Below are 23,815 nucleotides of genomic sequence, written 5' to 3' on the forward strand. Positions count from 1 at the left end.
TACAACCTCAGTCACATTTTTCCCACCTTGCAACCCCTTTTGAAAACTTCTACACCCCTACTCTTGACTTCTGTGCACATGTTGACAGCAATTTATTCCAGTGAAAACTCTATATGCCTTTCTCCCATGAAATGACCATTTGACCTCCCTGCCCTATCCCAGATTGCCTTACAGTAATTGTAATTGTTCTGCAAGTGTCATCTTCTCCCCTGATTCAGGTGCAAGTTCCTGAGTCATGCACCTTGCCTAATTACCTCCAGTTGCCTCAATACCATCCTATTTTTTCCTCAATCTGTCTTGTATCTGTGTATTTTCCCTCCTTTAGCCTGTCCTTTTACTATGCTCAAGCTTTTCTCTTCACAGTACAATCATACTTCAGTCCTTCAATACAAATTGTATATACATCCTTAGCTTCATGTGCCTTTACAAGTATGCTTTCCATTTTTTCTCCTCTTCATTTCTGTGTAATTGGAAGTACTGTTTAGAACACTGAAGATCTACTTTTCCAGTTATATCCTCACTTTGCTTCCCCTCTTGCTCCATCAGACCTCTCCCACTGAACTTACTAAAACCTTTTCTCTAGGAAGTGCCTAGCACTGTTACTCAGGGTTCATTCTTCTTGACACATCAATTACATTCATATCAAGTATCAAAGATATCAAACCTTTCTCATGATGGCCTTCATTCTTGGGTAATGATCCCAATAAATATCTGGAAAATTATCTGTTTATTTGCCTTAAAACTCTCCTTGTCAATGAAGGCATTGATGATCCAACTCCCTTCTGTCATGCTGACCAGCACTGTTTCACATTTTTCCTTGTGTAGATCCATGTTAGTAATTAATGTCTCTCATATTGTTCTTGTGTCAGTAACTGTCTTTTACTCCAGATCTGTGTAGCCCATAGCCCAGTCAGGCCTTGCTCCATAATTGCTGCTTTAAGTATGTGGTGAATTGACCCTGGCTGGATGCCAGGTGCCCACCAAAGCTGCTCTATCACTACCCCTCCTCAGCTGGACAGGGGAAAGAAAATATAATGAAAGGCTTGTGCGTCGAGATAAGGACAGGGATTGATCACACACCAATTACTGTCATGGGCAAAACAGACTCGACTTGGGGAAATTAGTTTAATTTATTATCAGTCAAATCAGAGTAGTATAACAAGAAATAAAACCAAATCTTAAAAACACCTTCCCCCACCCCTCTCTTCTTCTTCTGTTTAACTTTACTCCCGAATTCTCTACCTCCTCCCATGAGTGGTGCAGGGGGACAGGAAATGGGGGTTGGGGTCAATTCATCACACGTTGTCTCTGCCGCTCCTTCCTCCTCAGGCGCAGGACTTCTCACTCTTCTGCTCCAGTGTGGGATCCCTCCCATGGGAGGCAGTCCTCCACAAACTTCTCCAGCGTGGTTCCTTCCAATGGGCTGCAGTTCTTCACAAACTGCTCCAGCGTGGGTCCCTTCCACAGGGTGCAGTCCTTCAGGCACAGCATGGGTACCCCGCAGGGTCACAAGTCCTGCCAGAAAACCTGCTCCAGTGTGGGCTCCTCTCTCCACGGGGCCATAGCTCCTGCCAGGAGCTTGCTCCAGCGCGGGCTTCCCATGGGGTCACAGCCTCCTTCAGGCACCCACCTGCTCTGGCGTGGGGTCCTCCATGAGCTGCAGGTGGATATCTGCTCCCCCGTGGACCTCCATGGACTGCAGGGGGACAGCCTGCCTCACTATGGTCTTCCCCACGGGCTGCAGGGGAAACTCTGCTCCGGCACCTGGAGCACCTCCTCCCCCTCCTTCTTCATCAACCTGGGTGTCTGCAGGGTTAGTTATCTCACATTTTCTCACTCCTCTCTCTGACTGAAGTTGCCCTTTTGCAGGTTTTTTTCCCCCTTCTTAAATTATCCCAGAGGCACTGCCACAGTTGCTGATGTGCTCGGCCTTGGCCAGCAGCGGGTCTGTCTTGGAGCTGGCTGGCATTGGCTCTGTTGGACATAGGGGAAGCTTCTAGCAGCTTCTCACGGAAGCCACCCTTGTAGCCCCGCCGCTACCAAAACCTTGCCATGCAAACCCAATACAAAGTACTACAGCAATAATAATATTAATACTAGATAGAATCCTATTGACTTTCAGTGCTGTAATCAGCACCTTCAAAAATGCTTATAAATAGTACAAAGAAATTATTGGCAGGGAGGTCACACTTTTCCTAGGTTGTTTAAAAAAAACACAAACCAAAGTTAAAGTCCTCTTAATGAGCATGGTTTGAGTCTGATTTTCTTGGATTAAATCAGATTAACCCACTAAACATCATTCGTAGCTTCAGATCCTGATTCAGTTGTTTCTTTTTCTAAAGCTAAAAGATGTTTAAGTCCTTCTTGTATTGATTCAGCCTTTTTCACCACTGTGACAAACAAGGATTGAAGAGAACAGTTTGGCAAAGAAGGAGTTAGAGGGCAGGTTGCAGCTACCTGATCTGAGTGTTCAATCAGAAGGATAATCAGCTATGGTGAGCTGACTCTCCTTTTTATATTAATAGAAAGGGTTGTGGGCTGAACTGTTAAAAAGGAGGAGTCTTTCAAAAGAGGACTCCCAAGAGACAAGGTTAAAAATGAGGGTTTCTCTGGAGTGTGGCCAAATATTTTACTGTGAATATTGGATTATGCAAACTCTTATTTCTGTGTGGCAGCGGAACAATCAAGACCTCCCTTAGATTAACATTTTTTCTGCTGTTGCATAAAGCTAATAACACTTGTGTATCTCTCAAAAGGTGTTTAAGTCTTGCATGTATGTGCAGCATCCTCTCCATCCTTGCTTTGAAGGGCTTCTTGGAACGTGCTCCACACTTCATCTAGTTTGTCACTACATCATTAAGAAAAAGTGCTCTTTCTGTCTGACCCAGTAAAACCATTACCAAAACAGGGTTCTTAACTATATTTCTCATGCAGCTTCTTCCCTGAACCTTGCCAACTCCTAATTGGTTTTGGATACTCCCTGTTCCTTATGCAGCCATCTCCTGTTCTTTTCAGTGGTTGGTGTCTCTAGCAGTTTGTCAACAGAAGCTGTTTATTTCCCAGCTCTCAAATACTTTGCCTTTCTTAACAAGGTAGTCTCACAGACTATCTTAACGTGAGCGTCAAGTTCAAATGTGATCAACTCTTCGTCAAACTTCTAATTTGCAAAACCCTGACCCATTATGTTTGTAATTGTGGAGTTAATCTTCTATGTCTCCCTATTATCATCTATGTGTGTATTCAGTGTACATTTTTGCTCTCTAAGGTACAGTAGAACACAAATTTAGGGATGACTGGTGTGTTTGCATGGTTATTTCCAGATTTCTTCTTTATGGCTATTATTGTGTATTGATTATCAGAACATAATGGTGGATGGAGTTTTGGTAAATTAAAAATTTCTCTGTAGACCCAGATCTCAGTGTGAGTAGAAAACACAGGGGTTATTGCCCTTGTAACAAGGGAAAGTCAAGGAGAAATTCTCCCTTGAAAGGTTTCCACTATCAAATCTCCCGAAACATATTTGCCTTGCATTTTGCCAGTCAGGCAGTCAAATTTTCCCTTCCCCAAATTTTTCTCAAGCTCATGCGAGAATCACAGGGAAACTCAGAGAACTTGAAGTTAACCCCACCTAGGGGGCTTAAATGTCCCTCCTGGCCTTTCATATCCATCTGGTTTTGCTTTCAGGAAGGGTACAGACAGAAGAAATCTTCTTTTGTAAGAAAGGACTGATACATTTGTACCCTTACATGTGCATTCTTCTGATGGCCTGCATTTTGCACATACTCTTTGTTCCCTCAGTATAGGGAAGTTGTAGCTTTCAGCATGCTTCACTGCCAGCCAGACCCCTCCAATAAAGACTTTGCCTTATCCACACATCCTCAAAAAATACAGGTTTTGAGCTAAATAGCAAAAGGATAATCACAGTCGTATAAGTAGTCACTAAAAAAACCCCTTGAATTTCTACAAAGCATTTTCTGCAGAGAAGGCTGTGACTCAAGGTTTATAGTATTTCTTGGTATGAAATTTTTGAAATTTTTAAAGTCACATAAACATGAAGTGGTGCAAATGTGAAGACCTAGCAGAAGGAAGGATGCCATTTCTGTGCAAAGCATCTTGCTACCAAGACAGGACTATCTGGGGATTTACAGTTCTTCATACACTGAAAATGCACTTCAGTCTCTAATATCCATTGTTGGGTCTCCATCTCTAATGAACAGTACCTTCAGGCAATATTTAATTGGGTAATACAGTAATTTTGTGATCAAGATATAAATTCATTACAGACTAGATTGCAACTGACAAACTCATTTCACCTATGACCTAAACTGAATATGAACTCAACTCTTCTTAGGTAGGAAGCTGATGTATAAAATAATTTTCAACTCATTGCCAGGGGATTTAGAGTGCACGTTTTTAGTGGTTTAATCTGGGATTTAAACCTGAAGCCAGTTACTTGAAAAGCTGGCCAAAACCAAGATATACAGATAAAGCATATATTTTTTCAAAATGGGATCACTTCACAGGACTTTAGTGTTACCAAAATAGTGCTTTTGATGGGGAAAGACAAAATGCTTTATTTTTCTTTTAGCATTGGAATACATGGATGTAATATTTATCAGAAATATGTCTATATGCTATGTTATTGACTATACATTAAAATTACGAAAGCTAAATAAATGTTATAGTGCTGCCAACAATTTTGGTTTTGTATGTTTCACTGATGATGACAAATTTGACACAGTTTTAAAAGATACTTTCCATAAAATGGAATACAGACAGACCTAATGGCAGATGTTGGTCAATATTTTTTTTAAAACAGATCCCTAAAAATTTGCCACAAGTGGAGAGTCCAGCTGGAAGGGAAGAGAATGGCTATCTCAGACATTTTAATATGTTGAAATTGAGCAAAGCAAAAAATACATTTATGCTGTGCAATTAATAACTTTTAATAATCATTAAAAGTCTGTCTTCTCAACAGAAATGAAGGACTTGCTAGCTTCATGCCTGGGTGAACAAAGACCTTTCAAGAACATTTCACTACTATTCTGTAAGTTTATTGTCTTAATAGATATTCCCATTGACCACTGTTTGCTTTACATTTTTTCACTACATATTTAAAATTGACATATATTTGAATACTTACCATTATATGGTCAGTGGAGCTATTCATTTAATAGGTCAAATAATCATTATATTTCACTAGGATGCTGGAGTTTAATTCATTTAGCATTTTAATCTTCCATCAGTTTTTCCTTTAAGAGGATTTCAGTGCATATACAGGATTTGTATAAATCTGTGCAGTGAATTTATTCTTTTAACAGTTTTATTCTTTCATCAGAAATTCATTTAAATGGATTCTACTATATATCACATTCCCTGCCAGTGTGGCTTTAGGTCAGGCTGTAATTGATGCAAAAGCAATGAGGTATTAAAAGAGAAAGGAAATATCTGAAATTGGAAAGGGTTCAAAAAGTGTGCCATTGTAAGGCCATGACATTCTTCAGATATGATGGGGGTGGGGGACGGACCACTAATAAACCATTTTGGTCCAAAGCCTGGTATAGTTGCTAATTTCAGGTTTTACTAAAATCAGAATCTGTGCTAAGAGGATGGTTGCCTTTGAAGCTTGAAGGGGCATATCAACTCAAGGATCACCTATCAGGGTATAAACATGTTCCTCTATATTGTGATAAATAAGTCTAGAATTATCAAAACAGAAAAAATGTAGAGAAAATGCTTTCATCTTTTTCAGTTTGTTCATGCAATGCATTTGACATACTCAGCTTTTTTGTTTTGATGATGTAGGTTGCTCTGTTGGTATGGGATACGCAGAGCAGTAACGGTAAGACATGCCTTTTTCCAAGCTTTAAGGTAGATTGGTAATAACAAAGAATAACAGAAAAGAATGAAGCTAAAACTAGTAAGGGATTTCATGTACGTGTGCATGAACAGAGAGAAAGGAAGTACAGGAAAAAGGAGAATGGATGTGGATGATGTATATATGCTAAGATTTCCTACATACAGGAAGATAGCAGGAAAAATTTAATTTCTAAATTTCTACATGTCATCTACTACCATTTAATATGTCTAGCATAAGGATATACTTTTTAAAATGTTAAGCAAAGTTAATTTAACTGTGAGCTTTTGATGAGATAGCTAAAGTGTTTCACTGCAGAGCTGGATGTATGAGTTCATACCTTGTTCCAGATTCAGCCCCAAAGCTGTCTATTGCTAACCTTACCGACAATAGCTTCTTGGTCATGTGCATGGGGAAGTCAAAGTCAATCAGAAATGTGGCTTGCTTATATGATACCTTCAATGCTATTTGCTGCAACAGCTGGTGTAACTTCACTCCTCTGGAAACAAAGGGTCCAGGATATATGGGGTAGCCTATGGGCCTCTAATGGTATTGGTGCATTCAAACAGTTAACTTGCATGCCCTCAAAGTAAATAGAAGAAGAAAATAATGTTTTAAAACTGTCAATACACAGAAAATAAATAAAATCAAATAAAATTTTCAAAAAGATTGCAAAATAGCTGAGGAAAATTAAGAAAATCTGAGGAAATGTGCTGGGGGTTAGAGTCTATAATACTTGTGTGTGTAAGAAAGACTACGTGTCTTTATGCAGTCAAATAGTGTCATTAAGTTTAAATTTCCAATAAAACCAATGTATTATTACATCTCTATTTTTTTAAGGAAAAATATAAACCTGGATCCTTTGTTTTATTTTAAATGTATAGCCCATACAGTATATCCTTCTCAATTTAAAAATTGTTCTTTTGCTAGAGTTGCCAATGGTTGGAAGGAAGTTTGGAATATAAGTAGGTTTTCAGTTCTGATGAGGAATGGTTGATCAGATCAATGAAGAAAGATGCAATGAAGGGTCTGTTGAACATGTACTGTGCTTCTTATTTTAATTCAGCAAATAGTTAGCTATAAAAATCAATGATTTACATGTAAAACAAAAATGGAATCTTAGTTGGCAATTACAGTAGTTACACATAATTTTCTTTGTTTTTCATAGAGACCTTTTAGATGGTATTGTGTAGAGTAAGAGATAGAAAGCAGTCCTGGAGGAAAGCCCAGCCCAAGCCTAAGCTTAGGGGAGAGGTTAGGAGAGAGGCAAAGTTCAGGGCTGGAGTAGGGCTGCAAAGGGGATGCCAAGGAAAGTGGCGGGCTACAAAATGAGTATTCTACTGAACAATTTTTCACCTGGACTATGGCTGGGGATCCTTGAGTAAGGCTTATCCCACCCCTTGTGTTGAAGCCACAGTTAGGTGAGAGAGAAACCCAAGAGCTCCCATTGCAGCAGGGTGGGAAAATGGCTCCCAAAAGAAGGGGTGGGCTGAAGAAAGACTTCTTCCCTGACTGCACTTTCATATGGATGGTGCCTGGAAGTCCTGATCTAAGGCTGAGCCCTCTATGATGGTGAGCATTAGGGTTAGAAGAGAGCCAAAATCCAGAGCTACTTTTGGAGTGGAGCAGCAAAGGACTAGCAAAGAAGTAGCAGGCTACAAAAAGACTAATTCCCTGACAACTTTTTCATCTAGGTCCTGCCCAGGGGTCCTTGCCTGAGGCTCAGCCAAGGTCAAGACATAGGGTTGTGGATAGATAGGGTGAGAATTAGGAGGGAAAGAAAGACTAGAGCTCCTGTAGGAATGGGACTGGAAAGGGTCTGCCAAGGTAAGTGGTAGGCTACAGAAAGATTTCTCCCCTGAATGTTTTTTCATTAGGGCTGTTCCTGGGGGTCAAGGGGTAAGATTCAGACCCTGCTTAGTGTTGGAGACAGTTTGAGTCAGGAGAGGTACAAAGCCTACTTATTTTTTTTGGACTGTGTCTGCAAAGGAGCTTCCAAGGGAACTGGTAGGTTATGAAAAGATTATTACCCTGACAACTTTATCATCCAGGCCATGCCGGTGAATCCTGGTGTAAGGCCAAACTCTCTGTGATGCTTAGAATTAGGGTTAGGCTTATGGGAGATAAAGTGTGGAGCTCTTGTTGGAGTTGGCTGGAAAGACACTGTCAAGAGAAGATGTGGGCTACAAAAATATTACTTGCCTGACAACTTTTTCATCTGGACCATGCCTGAGAGTCCTGGGGTAAGGCTGAGCTCTGTGTGACAGTTATTGTCAGGGTGAGGAGAGAGACAAAACCTGGAGCTCCAGATAGAGTGGGGTTGGAAACAGTCTGCCAGTCAAAGTGGTGGGCTAGAAAAGTGTTACTCTACTTAACTTTTTTTTAATTTGGGCTTTGCCCAGGGGCATGAGGCAAGCCTGAACTTTCTAAAATGAACTTTCCCAGCAGTTAGTGCTGGGAGAGAGACAAAGGCTAGTGGGGTTGCAAAGTAGGTGCCAATGCATGTGGTGGGCTACAAAAACCTTACTCTCCTGACTTTTTAGTTCTGTCCATGACCAGAGTTGCCACATCAGTGCTGAGCAAAGGCCAGCCCTTAAGGTTAAGGTTAGCATTAGGACGGAGACAAAGCCTAGGACTCTTGTTGGAGTCAAACCACAAAGGGCCTGCCAAAGCGGGTGGTGGGCTATAAGAATATTAATCTCCTGACTTTTTTATCTGACCATGCACGGGGGATCCTTAACTAAGGTTCAGCAAAGGCCAAGCAATAAGGTTGAGGTTAGGGTTGGGTTTAAGGTTAGGGTTGAGTTTAGAGAGAAAGCCCAGAGCACTTGTTGGAGTGGATGTGCAAAAGCTATACCAGGGAATGAGGTAGGCTACAAAAAAATTTCTACCCTGATTACTTTTTAATCTGTACCATGTCTGGGGGTCTTGGGGTTGTGCCAAGCTAAGGCCAAGCTAAACAGTTGCGGTAATGTTTAGCTTTAGAGAGAGGCAGAATCTTGTTCTCCTGTTGCAAAGTGACTGGAAAGGAGCTACCAAGGTCAGTGGTGAGTGAGCACCATCATGCTGGCTAGCTTTTGGGTTAGGATTAGGAGAGTGACAAAGCATTGAACTTTCATTGAAGTGTGACTGCAAAGAGAATGCTGAAGGTGGGATTACGCTGCTACATTTTTCTCTCTTGACACCATTTTCAACTGGGCCATGGCTGGTATCCTGCATTAAGGCTCAGCTCATCCTTCACTTTAGAGTTAGGGTTAAAGTTAGGAGAGAGACAAAGCCTATATCCCCCATTGCAGTATGGCTGCAGAGAAGTTGCTAAGGGAAGGGTTAGGTTGCCAAAATATTTATTTTCTGGGCCACTGCTGTTCATCCTTAGCTGAAGCTTAGGCCATATCCACCATTAGGATTAACATTATAATTAGGCAAAGGGTTAGGAAAGAGACAAATCTTGGGACTCTGGGTGAAGTGAGGTTGCATGGGGGCTGCCAAGGGAAGGGGTAGGCTACAATAAGATTTCTTCTGTAATAGCTTTTTCATCTCAACCATGGCTGGTGTTCCCAGGCTATGGCTCAGAGCACAACACATTTTAGGCTTATGGTTAAAAGTACAGTGAAGATTAGGTTTAGTGTTAGGAGAGAGACAATGCCTAGATCTCCAGCTGTAGTGGGGCTGCAAAAATGCTGGAAAGAGGAGCATTATCCTGCAGAACAATTTCTCTCCTGGCAGTTTTTTTATCTGGGTGATGGCTTCTGAGTGTGGGCCAAGTCTCAGCACATCCCAGTTGTTAGGGTTGAGGTTAGGAGAGAGGCAGTTTGCACTTTCTTCACTTAACCTGGTAATCAGTTTTTCATTTTACTTTCTAAGAGAGCTCTGTATTTATAGGATATCCTTCCATCATACTTGAAGTTACACCCTTAGGCTGGTGTGATGGCCTCTATGTCAGGTAGTTCCTTCAGCTTGCTGCAGTCAATTTACTTTTGACAACCAAGAAATTTGATTTTTATAATGAGGTGTAAATCACAGGAAAGGGTTGTCTATAATGGACTTCAGCAGAGTTAGGAGCAAGAGCGCAGTAGTTCATATCAACAGGATTTTATGATAGAGAGCTGCACAGTAAAGGACATACTCTTCATGGAGAATGAGAATTTAGAGAAATTTGGGACAGCTAGGTAATAGTTACACAGCTTGGAGGCTTAAAAGCTGTTGTTGTCTTGTTATGGTCCGTTGTTGTTCTGGTGTGGTACTTGGTTTGATATATAAGAATACCACTAAGCCAGGAGGCTGGCTGAAAACAGAAAGATGGGGTGAAGTGCAGCATGCATGAAACAGCTGCAGTATGTCTCACTGCTCAGTATACTGAGCTGCATGTTTGTTAAATTGAATTATACCTTTAAATTAATTCAATTGAATGTGAGGTGAATGAATTATAATAATACTCAGTGAGGCTATAAATATGGCTTGATAGAACCTACCACCACAAATAGGAAAAGCCTATAAAAAAGTATTTGCATGTTTACATATCACTCCCCTGTGGTGGATTAGCAAGCAGAAAAAGAAGTCTAAAACCACAGGGGGAAGGTTTAAATAGGATGATGCAGACATTAGTGAATGATTAACAGTAATTTCACAAAGGTGGAGGGTAAGCCGCTCATTTTGCAGAATCTCACAAATGTGTTTTGAACGATTAACTAAATTTGCTCGGCAAAAGTTTAATTAAGGCTGCCAGTGATTAACCACAATTATTTAACTCAGTATATAGACTAGCTATACACACTATGTGGAAAGCACAGCATTAACCAACATGAAGGTACTCAACGGTTCTTGGGCCTGTCTGGGCTAGCTACCCCTTTGACACCTCATCTCCAAAGAACAAGGGGAGTCACACAGAGAACATTACACAGTTCTCCTGAAAGCCTGCTGGAAGCCTCTGGCAGAGTCTTCTTAATAGAGTGCATATACATATACAGTGTACATACGCAGCCAGCTCTGTGGGCCAATGCATGAGTGAATAGGGTCAAATCCCTGTCCCCTTTGGTGAAATGATGGATGCTGCTTTCAACACTCTTGACATTTCTACAAAGCTGCAAAAACCAGATTGGGGCTTATGTCTGCAAATGAACTCAAGGCAGGGAATGAATGGAGCTCTCTGGTATCCTCCTTTGCTCCTGCTTCCTCTAACACCCTGATCCTTCCCTTCTTTCTTGTTGCTGTTGTTCTTTATGAGCCGGATTGTGTAATCTGTCTCTGGCTGGTTACACGAATATTTTCAAATGCTGCTTACTGTCTTTTACAGGTAATACTATTTTGGCACAGTTGGACACACTCATGAGAACAAGTGACATCTCTGTAATTTAATTGCTTTTTTTCCTTGTCAAAGGGAGAAAAAAAGACTAGTAGCCTTAATAATAACTTATGATTAGAGCTGATTAGGAAATAAGTATTTCCTGGAAAGCATTTTGAGAGGGAGCACAAATTTTCCTTTAAAAAAAGAACAAAGAATTCTTTTCATAGTTTTATCAAAACCTTCTTACCTGTCATTTTACTCTACTGTTAAACATTCTCCCAGCTTTTCATGTCATACATTCTGGTTTCACAAAGAGACTCTGGTTGTCTGTATCCCAAGCTCCAGTGAAGAGGTGTTGATTGTCAGATAATGGTAGGCCAGGTAAATCTCTCTGATGGCTATTGAATGCAGCTCTTCCTTCTAAACAGTTCCATGAATGTTATTAAAAAATTAGTAGGAAATATGGTACACTTGCATAGTAGACATAGTGACACATAAGTTAAACACTGTTTATTATTAATGTTATTTACTATTAAGAAGACCCCTACATCCCAGTCAGGATTTCTGTGGCTTCACAAGACTTGGTAAAGATGTCTTATAGAAACAGATCCTTCTGTGACTGAACACCCTGCTGCTTTTATGCCTGATTCATGCAGTTTACTTATGTTCCATCTATTGGCTTGATGTTCCACAATATAGTTTGAAAATAATTTGAGTACTTAATATTTTGGATATACTTAGTATATAGTATTTTATTTACAACCCTCCTATATTATGATGTTTACAGAGTCATAGTGTTATTCAAGCAGTAACTTTGCATGTCTGAGAAATCCCAGCATTACTTCATTAGCAGTTTATATGAATGCTCAGTTCCAAAATATCTCAGTTAGTTACCTGTTTACAAAGATTTCCAACCTAACACATGAATTCACTAAAAGGCTAACTTTACTGTTCCGTTAAGAAAACCATGTGTCTTGCTCTATATTTGTATCTAAGGTTGAAACTTAACTTCTACTATACCAAGTATAGTATTTCTATTCTTTTATCAGCAAGTTATAAAAACTAGCTAATTTTTAGCTAGCCATTTCAAAAGCCTGCCTGCTTTCTGTTTGTATACTTCTAAATCATTATTGCATACAGCAGTACAATAAACAACACATAGTCAAGTAGTATCATAGCCACAAAAAGTAAAAAAAAAAAAAAAGTCAGGACTGGAAACCATTAATTATCTTTGGATCAGGTTATTAAGAGTGTTCATATCAGTCTGCTTACATGGTTTGTTTGTCCTAATAGCACTTTGAATATTCATAAATAATTAGTTCATCTTCTTCAATCAGTGTCTTAAATAAAGGACTTATTATGTCAGGACAGCTTGTTTTGGCGTTTATGAAACATGCTGTGTTTTCCCTGTAACTGATTGTAGAGGTAGCTGGAGGAACATATTTTTAGACTGCTTCATTTTCTGTTATCAGAAAATATGTCAACCTTAGATGGAAGGCTTTAGCACTTCCCCTGCTTCAAGGAGGCCTCTACAATGTGTCATGCCCTTGAGAAGCATCCGTTGTTTAATTTTCTTAAATGATGTTCCGGTTAAACTGCAGAAGAGTAGCTAGGTCCTCCTTCTCCTCCTCCTTTTTTTGTTTCCCCCTCCTGTTCTTCAGAGTCCCCGGGGGTGCATGGGGAGCCGAATGCTGTCTCTGGGGAGCAGGCCTGTGCGGGAGGCAGAGCCCTGCAGGCTGCCATCCGGGTTCCTGGGGAGGTGCTGGGGCAGGGGGCAGGGGGGAAGCAGGCCTTTGCCAGCAGTTCCTCCTATTCTCTGACCTTCTCCAGCTCAAGCTAACTCATTCTCTTGCCTCCTGAGGCATCAGCTTTGATGTGAGCTTTCCTTTCCTCCCAGAGGCAGGGTTTAGACCCCCTCCCTGCTTCTCCTACATGATCCCTTGGATTACTGTCAATATTGATAATATCACACTAGGTACCCAAAGGGACGAACTTAAGACCACATGAACACCTTGTATTCAGGTATTTCTGTTTTTTCAAGAGCTTTCTGAAACTTCCATCTTTACAGTAGCATAGCTGTGCCACTTCACTATTCTTTCAACAATATGCAACTATAATTTAGCCACGATGGCTAGTTTTCCATCACTACCAAGCTGTCTTCAACTCGATGTGTCACTTCTCCAGCTGGTAAGCTCAAATCCACGTTTGCCTACTAGGTGCTCTTTGCTCACTGCCCACCCCACACTGCACTGGAGGAGCAGATGCATTGGGTAGGGTGGTAAAGATGGGAGCCTGTTCCTTAGCAATCCCGGCAGCCTGTGTGTGGCAATGAAGACCTAGAGAAAATAAAACAAAGAGGAGGAGTTTCTTATTGGCATATGCAGTGTGAAGCAGCTGTGTTTCAATGTCAGCAGGCCATCCTCTGCAGACCTGGGTTACCTGCTCCCTGCCACCACCACCCCCCACCCCCCCCACCCCCCCCCGAAAAATCCACAGACCCTTTTTCTCCATCCTGAATTCAGGAGATTCAACTCAGGTTTGACAATTCGGTAGTCTCAGAAGCAATTGTCAAGTCTCAGAGAAAGTGCTGGATTGCCGTAATCTGTCTGTGAGGTGACAGCCGTTTACTTAGCTGGGTTTAGGTCATCAGATGGGATGCACTATATTCTTCAAGTTAGTCCCAGGACATAAGATAGGTAAGTGAGATGTAATTTTGACATTCAAAGTAACAAAATGTTACAGAGGAACCTTTTCTCTGGCAGAGTGTTTTGATGATTTGTGGCTGTCCGTCTTAGATGCTGCAATGTGGGTGCAGGTTCTTCACAGTATCTGCTGCTTCCTGTAAGTATAATCTCAGTTTTGTGAGGGTTTAACATTAACCAGCTGTTCCACAACCATATGGTGACCTGAGCAACACACTGGACTGACTGGATTTCTGTGGTATTATTGAATGTAGGTTTTTATGTGGATGCAGAAAAATGCAAGGTAGAGAAGTTTATTAAATCAGTCTCTCTCTCTCTGTATTCACTTCTACTCTTGGAGCAGCTGCTTACACTCAGCCTCTGAACTGAGTCAGTCAATTTACTCCAATAGATACTAAATCAGTCCCTTTATCCATAATGATTAGACAGCAGCAAAATGCACATCTGATAAAATGTGGAGAAATCCAATGCAAAACTAAAGCTTCCCTCACAGAGAAAGAAATGAGCCCTAACTGACTGAACAGGTTAATGGCAAAACTGTACCAAGTAAATTCATTCTGCAATATGAAAGCAGAATCAAAGACATTAGGCATAGACAATAGCATATTTAAGGTACAATAGAAAGAGTGCCTCAAACCATATTTGTCAGCAAGGATGTCTTGTATAAGGAATGTCTTTTAATTAACAAAAGATTACAATTGAGTGAAATCTTAACACTTTGCATTCTATAAACAAAGTGATTAGTTTGGCTTAATTCTGTGTTCCAAACAATCTGTTGGAAAGGTCTACTTCACTGAAAACTACCATCCATCTCTTAAATTCAACAGTTTTATTTGACCTGGCTTCCTTAAACATTTTACTTTTTTTACAAAGATTAAAAAATAGACTGTGGAGTAAAATTATCTCAGCTTTGAAAATATGAAGTTGCATCTGAAGCAGTGCTTCAGAATGTAGTAATCTACTATGGTATCTTTAAAGCACAGATGGGAGAGTATAGAAAGAGGATTAAACTCCTTTCCATATCCTAAACTTTATCAGGGATAACACAGAAAACTGTGTTATTCATTACTGCCTGGGGAGTTCTTAAGTGTTAACAATTTACCTAGCTGATACATTAGAAAAGCTAAGAAGTATTTTTTTTCATTAGCAATAACAGACTGCAACTAAAATAAAAGTCAAAGTTGCATTGAAAGAGTTTTATTCACATGCTAAACAGAGGAAATTAATTGCTTCACCTGGAAATATTGATCATAGTACATCTAAGCCAAAATTTAGCTTGCATGGACCCAAGAAATGCACTGCTGAAAAACTTATTTTCCTGAATCTTTATTTCTAAAAAGGCTATTTTTGCTGTGTTACAAATAAAGAATAATGAGACACTATTTGTGATACTTTATGTCATACAAGGTTTGTGTTCATACACTGTGCTTCACATCTCAAAACCAAAATGTTTTAGGATTAAGTTCAGAACCTATTAAAATCAAAAGAAATACCCTCATTAACATTTAGCAGACTTTGGATCAGGCCTATCCAAAGATTCAGCTGATAATACCAATACATGCAAGAGATTACAACCAAAGTCTCATTATCCCTTGTAATTATGTGCCCCTCATGTTTGTTTTCACTTGTATGCTTTGGTATTTTTTCTAGACACTTCTGCTTAAGCTGTGCACTTAGATTTAGCAGAGCTTTATGACTGCATTAGTTTTTCAATGATTTCTGGGTTTCTATAAATCCAGAGTTATAATGTTCAAGTGGCAAGTTTACTGTGATTTTCTGTAAAACAGATGATGTCCCAGAGTTCTTGTTCAGTTTGTAAATAAACCCATTAATATAACATGGATTTTAATAAGAGAGCAGCAGATCTATACTTGCAGGTTTTCTAGATGTTACTTTAAACCAGTTTATGGAACTGAATATTTATATATACACATATACTTCTCCGCATCAAGAGTATACATCATCCTGAAAGTGGTAAGTTGATTTAAAAATTTTCCATAAGATTTCTCTGTCAAATTCAGCAGGACTTCTCTGTGAAAGCTTGGACCTCTCATAGACAGCTGCACTGAATCTCTCTGTTATGTGGTACTTTTGTCTCAGTTTCCACTGCAAATGTTTGCTACAGATCTGTTTCTCATCTCCTAGCTTTTCTTCTATTCATCTTTGCTCCCACTGGCTTTTTGTAGGCTGGACTCTAGCTTATCTTCCACTACTAGGATTAATATAAAATCAACAGGTAACATGCAAGGATACCTTTTGAAAATGGGAAAACATCTCTGGAGTACTTAAGACCACACGAGCAGACATGCTGCTCAGTATACTGAGATGTTTGGACAAGAACGAATGCGTATCCCATCTCCAACAGTGACTGAAATTGTTATTAGTCATATTCAGAAAAATAATTCCAGCCCTCATATTGTGCTTTTTCTTTTTGACTACTAATCCCTTAATAATATATTATCCCTCAGTTGCTGTATGTGAGATGAATAGTATGGCATCTTTAAGTAACTGTAAACTAACACCCAGCAAAGCTATGGCTGGGGCTAAAACCGCTCGTAGTAGCAGTAGGAGTTTCCAGTTCCGGGCTAGGACATATACATACACATTTATCCTCTCCTATTCAGTTTTCACATATTATCATCATTTTCTCTTAAATAAGATTCCCTGTATCCACTCAATCCGACTGGTTTTTACAGCAAAGTGCTGTTGACAAAACGGTCCGACTTCCCTGTGGTTAATGCTACACACAGCAGCAAGCTACTACTAATCAGCTCATTGCATTTGGCTTTCCCACTGCCTTTATGAAATGATTCCTTCCTCACCCTGACAGTTTCTCTCCTGTAAGTTCCCAGAGACTGGAGTAAGGAGGTAAGCAGTGAGCAGAGGGACCTGACAGAGTAAGAAGATGCGTGCCATCCTTTGTCCCTCCAGAGGTCATGCATTAGAAATAATAAAGAAAATTAGAGACTGGCAACTGTACAACATATACTGCACAGTTTACAAACTAGCTGGAGAATTAAACTGTTTCCAGCTTCATTCTGAGGACAAGCAAGTATCTTCATTGGGTGCTCAGGACAGAAGTCTGCAACTCTGGAGTGCAGTTCAGATTTCTGTCTTCTGCAAACTTCTTGCCTAAGCAGCTATAGCGAGTCCTCCAAAACATTTTATTTTACTTGCTGCAACAATTTTCTTTTCTGCTCCAGTGAACTAAATGAATATTTAATGTTTATTGAAGCTGGGCCTGGGGAATCCAATTGTATTCCCTGTCAAGTCACTGGTCTAGCAACCAGGCCAGAGAGTCATGTGCAAACATATGGACCACCTGCCACCACCCCCCCTCCTTAGCTCAATCAGTATACAATTAGTCTGTATAAAGTAGAGCAGCCAATTCAAGATTCTGGAGACGGAGAAAGTGTCTCACGTGGTGAGTGAAGAAATCACACAGGAGAGGAAAACAGAAACCGCAAAGAGAATTTGAACCCTAATTCCCATAGTGAGAAAGGATGCTGCAATTGCTGGGCTGCAGTCACTGGGCTGCAATTACTGGTTGCTGAGTAGGAGGCAGCAGGAAGGGCAAGTCCTATCCACTCCTTTACCCTTATTCTCTACAAAATTACACATTCATGTTATGATTTAAGTTAAATGTAGGGTAGCTGTCTAGTTGCTCTATAGGGTCAGGAATTCTGCAGTATCTGGATTTCTTCACAGACAGACTTTACATTTCTAAGCATGTTTAAGCACCTGAAGAATGAGGGAGCAACTTGAACTACAGATGTGAAAATCATCATTTTGGGTTCAGACATCCCATCAGCGGTGACCGCTAGGTGGCATGTATATGATTACGCTTTTTAGTGATCCAGACAATAGGCTCAGCTGTGTGATAACATAGGGATAATACCACTTTTCCTGTCATAGGGATGTTCAAAGGATAACTGTGCTAAAGATTGTTATGTTTTAGATCTGATAATAATTGTACCATGTGAGTGCCTACGATGAAGGTGGGAATGTATGTCTGGCAGAGCCATTTTTGAAGTCCTACTTACACACTCTACTGGGTAAAACTCCTTCTAGCAGTTTGTGGCACTAAACCAATATGTGTGTGATTCACTAAGCTATTCCTGATGGATGTTTGGAGCTTATTCGTGGACATTACTTTCTGCATACAGCAGTGTTTTCTTTTGTGTGTTATTAGGGTAACAGGTTGTTGAACCACATCTGGATTCAATAGAGTTAGAGTAAATCTTGACTGTTCCATGGTTATCCAGGATAAAAATGTCATCTACTCTGTTGAATCCTGCTTTGAAGAATTTGAGAGAAATAAGAGTGAAAAAAGGGGGAGTAACAGGAGGGTGGGTCAGTCTTTGATGTACAACTCTTTGAACTGTAACTGTATCTGTTGTCTGTACCCTTTTTGCAGATCTTGGGGTGCCAGTCTTCCTCAAGAACTGTCCTGATTGTTCCTTATTCTCATAAGTCAAAAGAAATTAGGCTGTCTGGGTAGAAGTTCCTATGCAAATACAGAAATACTGCTGTGCAGTTTCCCCTCTATCTCCCCTCTCAATCCATCTACATTCATTAGGATGATATTAATTCTCCTGTTGAAAGACTCTATTCTACCTAAAGCAGAGCAACACTGAAATTTCCTCAGCAGTGGGTTGGTTGGTTTTTTTCCCTCTCTACTGTTTTTTTCATGTATGTTCCAGTTTTTAAGTTATCCATCATAGGCTTTTGGTGAGTTGCCTGAGGTAATCATGTTCTGCTAAATCAGGCAGGGTAGTGAGAAAGGTTACCTACTCAACCTTTAATAAAGTTTCAGGAACTGCCAACTCCGAGCATCTTGTTTATCTAGGATGGATTTAAATGAGTGATAGTATCCAGTTACTAGCTCTGAGACAGTTCGGCAGTCTGAGGTACCGTGAGGACTCATCTACAGCAAGCAAGGCTGTTCTCCACAGAAATGAATATGTGCTGGTATGCTGCCAAGGTTATTCTAGGGCTGCAGATGGCATCTACAGTTCCCACTGTATAAGCTTGCGTTTAATGCGACTGGTGCAGACAGCGTGTAGCTGATGCAATTTTTTTACTGGCATGTGATAATCAAATTTAAATTTTGTCTTCCCTAAATATTTTAGAACACACTGATATACTATGTGTTTTTCCTGCAGCATGTCCTGACAGCAGTGTACAGACTTCTTCCCCTTAACCTCAGCCTCTTCTGCATATTTGATTACCTTAATAAAAGCCAGTAACAGTGGCTACAGACAAGGCAGATTTTGCAGGTACATAAAGGCATGAGTTCCAATAGGGCATGAGGACTGCCATTTTTTTTAAAGGGACCCTAAGAGGCAAATACAGTTTGTCTCTCACATGGCATGGTATGTTTGTAGAAGTGAAGGAAAGTGCTATAACACATGAAGAGGCAGTAAGACAGTATAGCAGGGTCATGGATAGTCAAAAATGAGGACACTCCAAGCTGGAGGCTCTGCAATCACATGCACAAGGATGTAAACAGCTCGAATTGCCACTGCGTCAGTTGATGTATCCTTGCCTCTAAAAAATAACACTGTCGCAAAAATTAGCTACATGGGTGTAACTGTTTGGTGACATTGGCATAACTCAGATGAAAAATATGAAGCTTTGCTAATATCTACCAACGAAGGGTCTATCCAGAGTAACTTCCAAAGAATATAGAAGATCTGTCCAAACAGCGTGGACCTGTTAAGCTATGTAAGACAGTAAGGTGGGAAGAAGTGCTCTGTTTAGCCGCCTGTATTTCTTGCTGCAGCATGAACTATTTTATGTGATTGATTCAAGCTCATGGCTATATTTGCAGCCCTAAAGTGTTTAGACCGTTGTCTTCCTGGATGTGCTGGTACTCACGCTTCAGATTTGGTCCAGAACATTAGGTTTTATGACTGTATTTTACTAAGTACAGATTGAAACCTAAGTTGCAGAGTGTTAGAGAACAGCTTTATATAACACAACAGCAACTGTATAGCCTTTAATGTATAACTGATATGGATTGCTGGTCTTCTCTGGTTGTATAAAGGAGTTGCTTTTTCATCAGGAAGATGGTTTTGAAAAGCCACTGAGTCCAACTTAGAATTAGTGCGGTCAAAATGTCATGCTTGTACAGCAGAATTTATCTGGAATGATTTGTAAAACAACAGGCTATGGTCAGCAGGCACATATCTAAATCAGCTAAGGATCCATGAGATATATGAAAAATGAATGGGGAATTTCTGAGTCCCTAATTTTGATTTCCAAAAAGGTGAGACTCACACAAACCTGATAAGAAAATTAAGACATAAGCCAGGAGCTCACCAATGTAATTGTTAGGCGTTAGTTTTTCTATTTGGAATGCTGCTGTGGCTTCGCTGTTTTCCAGTGAGTTACTCCTGATTTGTATGAAAGTGAGAACAGAGACAGGACCCAAGAGTCTCACTGTAGACTCCTGAAGGACAGAAAAATATTTTAAATCTGGTGTTGTGTCTACAAATGTAGGCAGATGCAAGTCTGAATTGGCTGTCTGGGAACCAGCTCCAGCCCAGAAAACTGCAGGTAAGATGGTGGTGTGGTCAAAATAGTACATTCTGCTCAGAGGCTACTCATCTAGGTTGTGGGGGCCGTGTGGGCCAGCTGGCTCTTTTTGTTTCACTTGGAGCCTGGTGCTGTCAGCAGCCATCTGTGGGTATCTCCTGGAGGTAAGGCGGTGTGTGGGAACAGGATTGGGTGCCTATGGCCACAGGCAGTGCACACAAGTTATGTTAGAAAGACTGTCTTCAGACTGTATCCAACTTAACATATAAATTGGTAGAGGAACTCTGAATTAAGAAGTGCCAGAAGTGCTCAGATCGATAGATGGATTCCTTTTGGCTTCATTTAGCTTTGGATCAGGCTCTCAAGGAAGAAATAGATGATTAAAGTCCTTAATGTGAATTCCCGTAGGCAAAAGTGGAGAGGCAATCTTTCTTGCAGAGTGGATTGGAAAACCTCTGCTGGCCTTTTGAAGTTCTGTTCTTAAATGGTCACATAAGGGCTGGGTGGCTACAAACTTAGAGGGCAGCATTGATTGTTTGGAGTTGTTTCAGGCAGGGTGTGCTTAATAAGACTGTCATCTTCATATTAAAAAAAAGCCATCAAAGTAAAAGGGAAGTGGGGTGATGGGAAGCTAAATGTTTGCAAAACAGGCTGGTCCTTTGAATGTCCCAATCCATTACATAACAAAAATGCATGAACTCTGTGATTAAGAATACTAAGCAGTAAGTACAGAAATCAATTCTGTTTAGTGAGGATTCAAATCCCCCTGAGGCTTTAAAATGTTTTTTAAAGTCTAAGGATGAGTGTGGGGGGTGACATCTTTTCTATAAATGCATAGAATTACTAAGCACAGGGGATTTATTTAACCAGGAAACTTACATTATTGAGATTAGACATCTCGTTTTCAAGGTGCTCCTGGAAGATAATGACTCCTATACCCATAATTCACTGTAGACATCAGTTTTGTCTGATAATACATAAATTGGCCTGACGATAGAAGTTAGTGGTTTTCACTCTAAATTGCAGTATAGTACTAGATAGCAATAAAGAATGTGTGGGCCAGATTCATTGAGTTTCAGTAAAATCATAGAGCAGAGGATTTGCCCCTCCCATTTAGGAAATACACATTTCCTCTCTAGAACAGAGATGCAGTTTTTCCTTTGATTAAAAATATAACTGCTCAGGAAAAAAAAAGTAAATCTTCTGGGGCAAGGGAAGAACAATGCGATTATTTATCTTAGAAGGAATGTTAGCTTCAAGGCATGGCTGAATGTTACAATGAATTGTATGGGAAACACCACGTGCTTTTATGATGTTGTGATTAAATGTGATCAGTTAGCAGGAGAAGGTGCATGAAATTCTGATTGTGCAGAATTTGATGGGAATTTTGCCAGTGACTTTAATAGGCACAGACCTTCCCTGGGATTTTGGAAATTGTGAAAGCATTTTACTTCCCTGTTTGATTTTGAGTTACAGAATATTGGCTCTTCATGTGTTTATTTGCTTGATTTTCTGGGCTGAAGTAAATGTTATGGCTATTTATGCTAAGCGAGCTTAAAATAATCTTTAACTGAGCTAAACTCTGTTGCAAATCCTTGTTGCAAATGTGTAAAAGCTGCTGTGTTGAATTGATCATTGCATCTGTAAAACTGTCTTTTAAAAGGAGGAATGGAATACTGCAATTTGGCAGGGGTGAGGGCAGTTGTGAAGCTTTTTCCTTACCAATTTTTAATTAGCTGCTGAATGTGAAAGGAGGAAATAAAGAAGCTGTCTCTAAATTGAAGGAGATTCTAAAAGAAAAAAAATCAATAACGTTTAAAGAATCAGGTTTTTAGTTAGTACTTCATGGGTCCTTTCCAAACTGTTAAGTAGATGTAATTTACAGCCAATGATTGGAACATTTGATTCAGGAATATCAAATGTTAGTAGCTCTACCTTAGAGACACTATCGTGTTTGTGGTCTGAAACAGAGCTTTCAACTGTTTGGAGTATCTTCAGGGGATGTTCATGATAGAAAATGTTAAACTTGTTTAATAATAGCAGGTTCCTAGGTTCAGACAGTGGCTTCTCATAGAGCACTTGGTCATGAGTTGTGGGTCAACAAGGAAAGCGTTCTGCACAGAACTGCTTTGTCATCTGCCTACTGTAAGTGAACAGAAGGTGAAATGAGGCAGGGGTTTTATCCAGTGTGCCACCTACATGCTTGCCTTCACATGTTAGAGAATACATGGTGTATTGAGTAGGGTCTTGCTGAAAGTAGACACACAGTCTCTTTCCAAAGAAATGGGAGAGCCAGGAGGAAGCCTCTAACTGATTTGACTTAATTTCTGAATCTCCCGTTTCCACCAGGATAGCCTGTGGAGCATAGTAGCAACACACTATGTTTAACTTAAGCTGATGATAAAGTAATAATTCAGCCTTTTATGTGGAGTGAATAGAGAAATGTGACCACTTAGCATATGATTAGTTATATGTTTAATACTCATACTATATCAGGCAGTAGCATTGTTGCTCTTAGTTTTAAATCTGTATGAAGATGCTCAGATGACAAATAGATGATGATCAGAGGAGAAGTAGATATGCATTTTCATTCAGGATAGATATGGTGCATGAGGTAAAAAAGAAGGGAGAAGAAAATAGGGGTAAATATTAGTAACAGATATATTGAAAAGTGTCCAGGTTAACAACTACTAATACCTGGAGTGGTATTAGCCTGGAGCCAAGGTTGAATTGTGAGTACCTGAATCACGGCTTGACCTTAACTGCTTGTATGCCAGGCTAGATTATGGGTTACCACTTACTGTGAATACACAGCTGAAATCCTGAAAACCTGAAAAGGCCAAGATGTCTAGAGATCTCAGCTATGAAATCTATTCATTGTGCAGGAACAGAAACCTCAATATATGAAAGCCTCTATTTGTGGGCATTTTTTCTTTTTTAATGTGTTTGAACTACTTGCAAGGATGTAAAGCCCAAGCATGTAGAAATCATGTAGCAGTGAAGAAAGAGAATTAAATGCTAACAGTAGTGCAAGATCAGAGCTGGGAAGGGAAGGTTCAACTGTTTCCTGTTTGGTAAAACTGATTTCTGTACCCTCATTTTGGTGTGGGTTTGGTGTTCTGGTATGCTACTGCTGCTGTAAGTTGCTCTATTTATACGAGGTAAAATGTACATAGATCTCACATATTTATGTTACCTTAAAATTTGTTCTACTTAGTTACTGTTTCTTAAATTCTTTTCAAAGCTCAAATTCTTTACACAGACAGCTGTGGTATCAAGTGGCATTAAGAATATATTTTGTTTATATTATTCATCCTGATCAATCAATCATAAGCTGTGGCATCTTAATTTAATTACTAGAGTAGGTGTTTCCTCACAGTTTGTAATTTATCCATTAGTCTAGGACTGGAACCTGATGGGTAATGTCATCTA

At 40.0% G+C, this 23,815-nt stretch overlaps 1 protein-coding gene across 1 annotated transcript in view; it reads left to right on the forward strand.

Moving 5' to 3' along the window:
* Positions 1 to 23,815, forward strand: part of SAMSN1 (SAM domain, SH3 domain and nuclear localization signals 1) — a 190,718-nt gene that overhangs the window by 66,638 nt on the left and 100,265 nt on the right. The gene's annotated exons all lie outside the window — the stretch shown is intronic.

This window comes from Buteo buteo, chromosome 8 (assembly GCF_964188355.1).
Source record: "Buteo buteo chromosome 8, bButBut1.hap1.1, whole genome shotgun sequence".
NCBI lineage: Eukaryota > Metazoa > Chordata > Aves > Accipitriformes > Accipitridae > Buteo > Buteo buteo.